This window comes from Vanessa tameamea, chromosome 19 (assembly GCF_037043105.1).
Source record: "Vanessa tameamea isolate UH-Manoa-2023 chromosome 19, ilVanTame1 primary haplotype, whole genome shotgun sequence".
Lineage (NCBI taxonomy): Eukaryota > Metazoa > Arthropoda > Insecta > Lepidoptera > Nymphalidae > Vanessa > Vanessa tameamea.
In genome coordinates this window covers 10,252,628-10,265,661 of record NC_087327.1, presented here as the reverse complement: position 1 = coordinate 10,265,661, position 13,034 = coordinate 10,252,628, and the positions used below count along the sequence as shown (strand labels likewise).

Below are 13,034 nucleotides of genomic sequence, written 5' to 3'. Positions count from 1 at the left end.
CATCGCCAAAGCGCCACCAACCATGCGAGCTAAGATGTTACGTCCCTCGTGCCTGTGGTTACACTGGCTCACCCTTCAAGCCGAAACACAACAGTACTACGCATTGCTGCTTCCAGAGTTGCTGCACAAAGCCCTACCGCCAAGTGAGCTGTTGTATCATCGCCGAAATAGCTCAGTTGGGAGAGCGTTAGACTGAAGATCTAAAGGTCCCTGGTTCGATCCCGGGTTTCGGCATTTAACAAATGCTATGAAAAACGTTTCATATATTTTTTATAAGTAATTAATTCGAATATAAAATAAAAATGATAATATTAATTATGTAATTAATTCGGTGATTGCTTTATAGCAAACATATATGAAGCAATTTTTATTTTTAAACGAGTTTTATATAATCTGTTAATTTTGATAAATGTTCATAATTAGCAGCGAGTTGATTTATTTCTCTTAACTTAGAATATAACTTAGTATTCTAAGCTAAGTTAATCTCTCGTATCGTCTTGTTACAACAAGAAAAAAAGCAGAATAATTATCCGTTTCGACCGCGTCCCTGTTTGTTACATTTCAAAGTTCGGTTAATATAGAGACGGCTTTTTGTATTTAAATTATATTTATAGTTACTAAAATAGATAGTCAGGCTAGAAATAGACCATCTGATGGTAAGGGGTCAACATAAGATACTGGATTTTTTGTAAACGAACTCACTTTGTATTCTCACTCGTGAAATGTTGATAACCGACAGTGATACGCTATTTTGATACGAATATCTTTCGTATTAGAATTTTTATAACTATATGTGCAATATAACTCTGTGACTTTGTTCTATGGTGAGTTCAAAGCTTATTCGAACAGAATAGCCAACAATAGCACAGCTAACTCTACATACGCTGCAAATGATATCTAAGTTATATATCTTATATATCCCTTGTGTGTATAATTACACTGGGTCACTCATCTCTCGAAACGGAACACAACAAACTACGTATGAACACTCACATAGACTAGATGGTCAATTACTTATAATTATATTACTTTCTGTAACTTGAGTTGCTTGATTTTTATTCAATGTAGAATCTATATCACCAACTCGATAATTCTTAATCATGTTAACATTAATTTTGTAAAATATGACATTATAAAAAATTCCCACTGATATTCGGTCGCCGGTTCTTCTTCCGAGGTATTTATTTCCGACCCGGTGGTAGACCTATCAATAAGCAAGTGTAACATTTATATTGACAAAAGATTTTTGTCTTTAACTTTAACGAAGTAGATTATTATTTAGAATTTTCCAAAAAAAAAAAAACAAAAAATACTATAAAGTACTAAAACTTTAATAGTCAACATATAGGTAAATAAATTTATTAATGAATATATTTTAACGAATTCCGCAGATACTGACAGTGCGTTACGAAAGTCATCTCCACATGTGCGAGCGCCACACATGCGGGCACATGTGCTTGTTCCACCTTCGAGGAACTGACTCTGAGCCGTTTACTCCCGCGATTATCCCGTGTCGTTCTCTATCACATAACGCTGATTAATATTATCGTTGACAGTTCAGGTCGAAGTTTTATTTTTAATTTTACTCGACTCTACTTTCTGTAGGCGAGTTTCGTATTTTCCCGGATTGATTCTGAATGTAATCCATGTATTGGCTCTTGATTAATATCAACATAGTAACTAAAATATAAATATGATTCTAATAACAATAACAGTGTTTATTAATGTATGTTATTTACGTATTGGAATACACTATTCATAGACAAGCATACAATAATCAAAAATTCTAATTACATAGAAAACAATTAACATTCAAAATGAAAACGATATCTATTAAAGCGTCAGTTAAACAGTTACAATATCATAATATCACACGGTTTTATTAAAATAACTAATTTTATTGAAAATAAATGTTAATTATTTACATTTTTTTATACTAAATATTATTTATGCAAAGGTCACTGTGTCCGTCTGTTACGCTTTCGAACCACTGAATCGAATTTGATGAAATTTCGTATGAGGCAAATTTGAACCTTAAGAGAGGACTGTGTCAATTTTTTATAAACAGCACCTTTCGATAAAACGCGAATTAAGCCGCGAGCGACAACTAGTTTATTTACTGTTTGTTTCCTAACAGTAGAACAACACGATAAATTAAATTAATTCAACCGATAAATTTCCAATAAAAAAGTATATTAAAAGGGTAAAAAGCACACGCTAATGAAATATCATTGAAAATACAAAAACGGCAAGAAAAATACGTCCATCGAGCTGATAAAGCGCTATAAAGCACTATTTTCTCACGACAGCCGTTTATATTTCTATTAGATTCAATTTAATTCATATAAATAATAATAATTTAATTTAAAAGTATAATTAATTGAACGTCGTAACTTAATAACTTGTGAATATATTTGAAACTTTACATATAACTAAAGAAAAATAATCTCGTCACCTATCAGCATTCACATCCTTATTGAGGCTTCAGGAAGTCGTCGTGAAGGCAAAAGACCTGACGGAAATATTCCCTAATAACGGGTAGATGGTTAACGTCTATGGGCGATGGTCACCACTGACCATCAGATTCCTTAGCTATATTATTTAAAAAATTCTCATTTTTTAACCTCATGTTCTATTCAAATCTAATAAATAATATAATCCGACCTTTGTATAAATAGCTAAGCAAATACATACTTCAATGTAAATAATGCATCAAAATATTCTATTATTGAATAATTTTAATTTACATAAATAAAACATATTATAATCGATGTAAAATTAAATTTAAAATACAATTAAACTTAATAAATTATAGAAGCGCTTCGTACTCATTCTTTACGATTTATATTTTAAACTAAACTCACATAGTATGTGTATGTTAAAATATTTAGGGAAAAACTGTATAAAATGTATAAATATTACATAACTCATAGTAGACACCTTATTGTAAGTTTAATTTAGAACCGAATAGTTGTCGGTACTAATGTTATTTAATAATACCTCATGTTAATCTTTGTTAACCATTTCTGGAACAGAAGACGCGTACAGACGTTACAAAAATCTTAGTTATTGCGTCTAGTGCATTGTTTCTGAGAGAGTTAATTTCTAATTAAATAACTTTTAATTTAACGTATTTAATTGACCAGTAATCTTCAAATCTTAACGTGTATTATCACATATTCTGTTCCCCCATTAATTCTGCAAGAAGAATCATTTAAGAATTATCGTATCCCTGGTGTTTCGTAACATATTATGATGTTAAAGATAAGACGTATGTCATAATTAACTTTGTTCTAAGTGAAATCATTCATTTTGAAATTTGTTGAACAATAAACAATTATTTTCGTTTTTCTTTTATCAGCAAAGATATTTATGTTCCAATTTTGACTACTGCGGTCATCATATTGAAGACTAGCCAACTGCACAGGATATTTTAAAATGCACAAGTACGTGCGGGTGACTCTCTTAAGCCGACGGGATCGCCATCCGAGGCGACATCACGCTATCAATTTCATGATTGTAAAAAATATAACTTTATTTGAAAAAGGATCTCAAGATTTCAATCAATATCAACCTTACAAATTAATCACTAGACTTACCAGGCAATCAATTACATAACAAAGTATATAATATATTATAATTAGTTTATATATATGTACACTTCGCTTAAATATTATTGATTCAAGCATTTCATTGATATGTCATAAGGAGAACAATACAGTCATTGTTACGCGGAGTTTGTTAACTGTTATCTCCTAAACACAATCGTGGAGTGACAACCTAATGTTTAATATAACAACTATTACATAACCTGTAACTAAGAATATAATCGCTCGAGGAGATGAAGTCTAAGCCCACCAGTGGGACATTTCATTGATATAAATCTAAGCGAACTGAAACAAGAAAAATGTTGTAGTATACATATTCAAATACTTTTCGAATATATTTTTTCTAATTTTTTGAAGTAATACTTTTTTGAGCACGGTTATTAAAAAAGGGCCCTGTTAATCGTTACCCGCGTCTAAACTTGCATACAAAGCTTCCTAGTAAGAGTTTGATAGTTTACAAATATAGACGATCAATATTTGACTAGTGAACATGTTCAGTCGTATTTCGTTACTTATAAATTATCTTATAATAATAATAATTGATTATTAATAATAAGCAGCAATACTTGATATTGTTGTGTTCCGGTTTGAATAATGAGTGACCCAGTGTAACTACAGGCACAAGGGACATAAAATCTCAGTTCCCAAGGTTTGTGGCTGGTTATTGATTAACGATGACCGCTTAACATCATTTGGCTCATTTGCCGGCCCGCTACCTATAACATAAAACAAACCTAGGTGCTAAATTTGCACAGATGACTAAATGCCTTATATAAAATGTATATATGCTATATGAATCTATGTAATATATGATAGAACAATATGAATGTCCGAGTAAAGAATTCCTACAAAGTTTTGCAATGCAATGCAAAATTGAAGGAGAAAAGATATCTAGAAAGAGACGAAGATATGTTTAGAACTGCGTTGCACGTGTCGTATTATGATGCAAACACCTTTATTAAAAGCATAACACCTCGCCGTATCGCTTCCACTGGTGACATGAACTGATTAATTTTTTGCTCAGAGGATCGGAATTTCGATTCAGCGGGGAAACGCTAGCATTCCTGCATTCCACGCGATCATGATTCGTACAGCAACAATTTTTAATTTTTATTTGTACATAATTAATGTTAATAATTATTATGTCAATATATTAATTACTTATGTAATTTAACCGACGGCAAGTAGCAACAACTGAATTACATTTCGGCAGAAACCACAGTCCGAACCTGTAAATTTAAATCTAAATTGATTTTGTAAAATGACGATCTTAAAGTATATTCTTATTTTAAAATATATTTTAGAATATATATTAAATAATTTATTATATTCAGTAAGCGTTATTTATAAAACAGTTGAAATAATAACAAACAAAGAGTAGATCTGTTGTTGAGTGCGCGTGTTTCAGGAAACGCTTCTCGAGATATTTATTTGCAAACGTTTGCTCTGAAGGTTGCAGTGATACGAAGTATTTTAGATTTAAATATAATTTTATACAAATTCATACACAATTAAACATCTTCGGTATTATTTTTTTTTAGTTCAAGGCTTAACACTGACATCGCTTAGATATGACATTTGTCTAATAAAATCAAATTTAAAAATAATTCAAATTAATTTATTTCGCAGTTTTAAAATGTTTTTGTTCCGGTGGTAGATTCTTGCCAATCAATAATCTCTACATAGTGTAAAACAAAGTCACTTCCCGCTTTCTGTACGCTTAGATCTTTTAAACCACTCAAAGGATTTTAATGCGGCTTCCATCAATAAAAAGAGTTAAGCAAGAAATATTATCGATATAATAAAATACAAGGTTTACATGAACATATAATCAGCCTGTAAATTTCCCACTGCTGGGCTAAGGCCTCCTCTCCCGTTGAGAAGGTATGGAGCATATTCCACCACGCTGCTCCAATGCGGGTTGGTGGAATACAAGGTTTATATGAATAATACATTCATATTATAGTTGAAAAAAAGCATTTCAATCTGTTTTCAAATTTTCTTTATTTGTTTGGTCTTCAATCTTGTTGTTGTGCCTATAGAGACTTATCACCCGAGTGAGACCGGGCGCGTAGCTAGTATGTCATAATTGAATAACTATATTTCCGATGTGTTAAATTGAAATGCAGGTCGACAAATACTTTTTCTGAGCGTGGTTACAACGCAGCATTTCTTAAGTTCTTAACTACAATAAAAATTTTACGTTGAGTGTAAACATATAATGATTTTTAAGTTAAACGCGAATTGTGACTATCAATAGCAATATTCGCTCACAGGCAACGGGAAGCGACTCTCTTTTGTACTATATAGAGATATACTGGTATCACAAGATTACATTTTAACAATAAAGAAAAACTTTTATCTTATTAAATGTCTAACTGAATCTCAAGATCACAGCAACAATCATAGTAACCTCGGGCATTATTTGTATATTTCCTCCAGCTCGAATAAATCAAGCTGCTCGAGTTTAACAGATATTAGCTACATCAATCGCCGCGTTCCCTTTCACAGCCCATAAATATCTCCGACTCAAAACACATACGCGTCGATGCAAAAAATATTAACAAAAAATTTTTAGGCAAACCTTCATTTTGACACCGCTTCTCAAACTTATAATTAAATACTTTTTTATCATGTAGCTAGCTAGGTGGACGGGCAAATAGGCCATCTGATGGTAAGTGGTCATCACCGCTCATAGCTATTGGCGCTGTAAGAAATATTAACCATTCCTTACATCGCCACCAACCTTGGGAAATAAGATGTTATATCCCTTGTGCCTGTAATTACACTGGCTCACTCATTATTTAAACCGGAACACAATAATTCCAAGTATGGCCGCTTGCTGGTTAGACGGGCTTGCACAGAACCCCATTTCTCATTTAATAGTCTATTAACTCACCATTTGGATGTTGAGTTTTCTTTACATAAAAACAATTGGAGTTTATACACATGTTTTTATTCAATTCCGCCTGCATGCGTGTGTCAAGTGTGCATAAAATCTTAAAAGTGTATATTAAATCAGATCCACGTTTAGTGCTGGTGACATTACAATGCATTAAGAACTTTAATTTATTAGAAATTCGCGGCTATTTTTATTGCACAGACAATAACTGTAAGTATCTTAGACATAAATATGAAAAAAAACTATAATAATAATAATATCTCCCTGAAATATGTAAACAGAAAAATTAAATCCATTTTCACATTTGTAACATCATGTAGAGACAAAAGTTTGCGAAGCGCTGACTTTTTAATTTCAAGTGGAGAGAAATACTTGGAAAGAAATATTTGTTTAAAATGATTATTGGATGTGTGCACTTATGTTACGCAAAAAATACCGCACTCTATTGGGGGCAGACGTTTGAACGCACTCTTGATACATCTCTACATCAACAACGCGTTGCATTTTCGTTTTATATTCGGTTTAAAGCGCAGGAAACAAATTGCTCCTTTGTTTATTTATAAAAGTGAACAAGCTAATGTCCCAGCAGCTATCTGTATTAGCTTGTAACTTTCGAACTGCTGGAATAAGTTCCTCCGAGACGCTTAGAAGATTAATCCACATCGCTGCTGGAATATACTTAATTTTCCAGGTGGATACACCTGTGTTTTTGCTTTCTGGCGAGATAAATAATAATAAACACATATTAAGCACATGAAAATACATTGGTACTTGTTCGGGTTTGAAACTACAATCGGCTAAGAAGCATTTAACTACTAGGCCATCTCGGCTCTTACCAGATATTAATATTAAAAATGTATCTAAATTTTATTTTAAATTTATATTAAGTAAGTAAGTTAAGTAAATAAGTAAGTTTTTTTACATTGGTTATTATTTTAAATCAATTTTGTGGGAATTTTAAAGAGCGACCTTTAGTACGAATTCGGTCATGTTCGAATACGAATTTCCACCAGCGTCCTTTCTGATCATTTTATTTCGGTTGCTTTGAAATAAATTCCTAGTTTTTATACATTTTCAGAAAGCTAAGTAAACGATTATGTTTTTAAAATAATCTGCAGAACAAGTTTCATAATGAAATATTGAAAAAAAAAAATATTGAAATAATATCGTTTTCTGTCTCGCATTTTTAAATTTGGACCGATAATTATTGTTTAAATATTGAAAAATATCCAGTGTTTAATCGTTTTTATAAATCAGAAGAAAAAAATAGATTTTAATTGATACTTTTTTTAAATAAATTTTTGAAGTTGCATTTTTGACTTATTTTGAAAAAATCTAAAAAACGCGATAACTCAAAAATGGTTCACTTTTGCATCATGCATATGGGGGTTAAAATTATCGCAAATAATCACCCCTATCACCTCCTAACGGGAATACGTCGAATTACCAATAACCCTGTGTATATATATATAAACATACACAAATCAAATACATAATAATTACATTTTGATTGTCATCAATACTTGTAGAGATACTTTCTAAGAATTTTTTTTCTTACTGAATACGTAATACGCTCTACGGTAATCAGAACTCCGAACACGATCGTGAAGTGTCTCTTAAAATAATACGCGCAAAGTTATACATATTGTTTAGTATTCAGCCTAATGACGATCTTTAGTGTTATAAATTAAAAAAAAACAATAGCACCTTGCTAATTATACATAGTACTTGGTGGTACAGTGCTTTGTGTAGGTTTTGATTAAGATATTAAGTTAGCTTAGAAGACTAAGTAGATATTCTAGGTTCAGATAAATAAATCAAGTCACTGCTAATTGTGAAAAAATATCAAAATTAACATATTATTTAAAACACGTTTCAAAATAAAAATTAATAATGTTAATATGTTTGGTATAAAGCAATCGCCGAATTAATTACATAACTAATATTATCATTTTTATTATATATTTTAATTAATTACTTATAAAAAATATATGAAACGTTTTTCATAGTATTTGTTAAATGCCGAAACCCGGGATCGAACCAGGGACCTTTAGATCTTCAGTCTAACGCTCTCCCAACTGAGCTATTTCGGCGATGATACAACAGCTCACTTGGCGGTAGGGCTTTGTGCAGCAACTCTGGAAGCAGCAATGCGTAGTACTGTTGTGTTTCGGTTTGAAGGGTGAGCCAGTGTAACTACAGGCACGGGGGACATAACATCTTAGCTCCCAAGGTTGGTGGCGCTTTGGTGATGTATGGGATGGTGAATATTTCTTCCAGCTCCAATGACTATGGTTAGTGGTGACTCCCCATCGGGCTATTCGTTTCCCAATCTACCTACATTATAGATAAGGTAATCTTGAAAAATCAATGCATCATTGTAGATTTCAAATTAAGGTTTCGAACAAAACTCACTAGTTTAATCTTGTTAGTAAATAAAAAATGTTTATTCGTATATTTGTTCTCTATACGTTTCTAAACTGTTAATGCGATTGTGATGAAACTCCGGTGAGGTGTTCTGCGTACGCCAGCAAAGACCCCGCTCCAAATAACACAAGAAATATTCTTTAAATGTTAGTCCTTGGCATTTATATTCTAACCGAGCGAATCCGCGTTAAGTAGCTAGTCTATACTAACATTATAAATGCGAAAGTATTCCGTCTGTCTGTTGTTCTTTCACTTTGAACTCCAAGGAAGGACATCGTTTACTTTTTATACATATATTTTTTATGACCTGACGACCAACCACTAAAACGCGAGCAAAGCCGCGAGCGACTACTAGTTATTTATAAATCTACTAGACATCCGAGCAACCTGCGAATTTCGAGGTTCTACGTAACCAGTTTAGTTTCTTATTCCATAAATGTGGTCACAACTTTACTACTTTCGGACAAGATTTTAACATAAGTTATATTTAACAACCCGTAATAGAAATGAGACCATTACATTTTATAGGAAATAAAACGTTTAATTTCTGAACCGAAATAGAATATAAAAAATAATATCGGTTTACGTCATTTGAAAAAAAAACGTACAGTTTAAAACGTTGATAGCGAATCACGTTGAAAATAAGTCGTAAATCACATTTCCGGTCGTGACTAGAACGGTGAAATTGTAAACATACGGACGTTCATTGCGTACGACTGTCGTGTTCGGCGGTCGCAGTAATGTTTTCGTTCGTGATATCTAAATTATTGAAGTTATACTTCATTTGACGCGTAAATAAAAAATGATGAGGGTGACAGGAAAACAACTCAATGAAGTTGTTTGCGAAGCCGCCAATTGAGTGTCGCTTGAAAAAGACAAGTTCACACCTTGTTTTATTCGGAAATGTTTACATAACATAAATAACATAATCAGCCTGTAAATTTCCTACTGCTGGGCTAAGGCCTCCTCTCCCGTCGAGGATAAGGTATGGAGCATATTCCACCACGCTGCTCCAATGCGGGTTGGTGGAATACACATGTGGCAGAATTTCGTTGAAATTAGACACATGCAGGTTTCCTCACGATGTTTTCCTTCACCGCCGAGCACGAGATGAATTATAAACACAAATTAAGCACATGAAAATTCAGTGGTGCCTGCCTGGGTTTGAACCCTAAATCATCGGTTAAGATGCACGCGTTCTAACCACTGGGCCATCTCGGCGCCCGAAATGTTTATTTCATTACAAATTAAAATTGATAATTTTTAAATTTGTGTGTGAGAATAAAAGTGTTGAAAAAAGAAGAAATTACATTTATTATAATTATTTTATTAATAATAAGTAGATTATTATTATGTTTTAGATGTGTTATTTACATACAATTATATATGTATTATAAATATATTAAGTTGTTGACCTTTTGATAGAAATTTCGTTTCGAACCGGTAGTTCAAACTACTTACTAACGAAAAATTCTTTGGTACAGATTTTTTATAATATTTTTGATTTATGACTAGTTTTATATTTTTTTCTATTTTTATAGCTTAAATGTGCCTTTTAAGCCTTTTTGATCTTCCAATACCATTCTTATCTTTCACTTGTTTTCCTAATTAAAAAAAAAGGAATTTATGAAGTACCTTAATCACATTTTAGATCCAGTAAATATTTATACATCCGTGAACTCATGACCTGCAGAGATCTGCATTAAGCTTATAAAACAAATAGCCGTTACACGTTAACAACTAAACAGTGTGCAATTTTGTCGATAAATGTCCTCATTTTTCAGAAATAAAACAGAAACCGAGGATTTGATCCAACAGAATATGAAGAGACCTATATCACTGGAACACAGACTAGTTATGATGATACATTGATATAAGAAACACAACACGCACAGCATACAAAAAAGGTCAATATTATGGTAGTACATTGTGATATGCATTGCAGGCAACAACAACACAACGATCAAATTAAATTAATGAACTTATAAATGACGGTCTTCCCAGTTCATCCGACCGTCGCGTCGTGCGCAATAGTCGCCCGTATACTCGCTCACTTACAACAGTGTGCGTGCACTATTATAGAAATTAAACTTGACTCCACACGACATTTTCATGATTTCTGATTTCTATACCACCATTGTTAATGTTCGGACAAGTTCCGTATATTTATTTAAGATATCATTTAAACTTTAAATTTCAATCGAGATTTACTCTTGTGCTATAATTGTTCGTTAATGAGTAAATCGAAACACGATTCGGATTAAATAACAATTAATTTATGGGACATATTGTATTAAACATTATTATTTGAGTAAGTTGATTGTAAACACCCCACTGCTGGGCTAAGGCCTCTTCGTTTGAGTGTTTTAGGAGCTAATTCCACCACGCTGCTGAAGGGTGGATACACATATGGCAGATCTTATTCCAACATGCGTTTCGTCCCCATGCTTCCCTTCAAACCGAGCATGAGATCAATTATAAACACAAATTAAGTACAGAAAATTCGAACCCACGACCTTAGGTTAAAATTTAGATGTCAATCCTCCACCTCCACTTCTGTGAGTCATATCGGCTCAGCAATATTAATTACAAAATATTATATATAGTTTCAATTCTAATATATATATATATATATATATATATATATATATATATATATATATATTAGAATTATTAATATTAAGACCTTAATTATATATAAATAAGAATTAAAATAGTTACAGCAAAAATCATGGCCGCGTGGAATGATAACAAGAATGCTAGCAGCATTCCCCGTTCAATTACAATAATAACTTTATATTAAAAACATAATATAGAAGCATATCATTATAATTCATTGATTTAACATTGTGTCTCTCCTATTATGATGGGATAGCAAACCTGACCGGAATGAGTTGAGACACAGAACTATCTGGTGCTTTTTGATGTACGGGAACGTCAACACTGACAACTTCCAGATCCAGGCTCTGGACTGCTTCTGAGAGTTATGGGGAATTGAGCCCTTCGGAACTTGGTGAAGTAACTACTACAACAAGAGATCAGTTAAGTGTAGTACATAAAGTTAATTAATACCCGACTACTACTGAGTTTTTTAACGATTCTTCTTAGCCTATACTAATATTGTGAATAGGTACTTTTAGGAGGGGTAATCTAATCCGATTATAATTATGTAATATAAATGACATTTATATCATACCATTTTCTTTATTAATCAATTGCAGGCGTGCAGAGCCGGGCTGCATCGCTTATAGCTTAATAGTTTTATTTTGTATATTTGTATTTTGCTTCGATCAGTGAAAAATATTTTAATAACATTTAATAAGGATTAATCGTTTTAATCTAACACGCGAGGATCTCTAAAACATTGAAAAACATTGTAATTACAGCTAACGTGTAGCCATGTTGGTTACTGGCCACGCCCACATTTATAGCCACCGCACACAATTTGCATATAGTGTGTACAGTGACCACGTGGTCACGGATAATAAATACAACGGAACAGGAACAATGATAGTCACATCCCTGGAGTTTAACGCCATTTAAATAGTCACAGACCATGCACCAGATTAATTAAAAATTGTGATTTGTTGTACTAACTCAAGACCGATATTACTGACAGCGGCCATTCTCAAAGGAGACTACCCTAGTACGGCACAAGTCCCTGTGCAAGTGCACACGCTTTTACAATCGATTATGAACCGAAGAGTACTCTCATAGTCTGATACAACTGGAGAGAGTTGAGGGCTTTTACTTGGTGGTAGGGCTTTGTACAAGCACGTCTGGGTAGCTACCACCCACTCATCAGATATTCTACCGCCAAACAGCAGTACTCAGTATTGTTGTGTTCCGGTTTGAAGGGTGAGTGATCCAGTGTAACTACAGGCATAAGAAACATAACATCTTAGTTCCCAAGGTTGGTGGCGCATTGGTGATGTAAGGAATGGTTAAAGTTTCTTACAGCGACATTGTCTATGGCGGTGACCATTTATCATCAGGTGGCCCATTTGCTCGTCCACCTACCTATACCATAAAAAGGGCAGAATGTCTTTACGTGATGTCCGTGGCACGGGGCGTGATCACGGCCAGCTTCCAGACTC

At 33.0% G+C, this 13,034-nt stretch overlaps 2 non-coding genes across 2 annotated transcripts; one reads left to right on the top strand and one right to left on the bottom strand.

Annotated features, from left to right (window-relative positions):
- Positions 1 to 161: 161 nt before the first annotated feature.
- On the top strand, positions 162 to 234 carry Trnaf-gaa (transfer RNA phenylalanine (anticodon GAA)). The gene has a single exon. It is a non-coding gene; the product is annotated as a tRNA-Phe (tRNA).
- An 8,296-nt stretch (positions 235 to 8,530) lies between these two features.
- Trnaf-gaa (transfer RNA phenylalanine (anticodon GAA)) lies at positions 8,531 to 8,603 on the bottom strand. The gene has a single exon. It is a non-coding gene; the product is annotated as a tRNA-Phe (tRNA).
- Between the last annotated feature and the right edge of the window lie 4,431 nt (positions 8,604 to 13,034).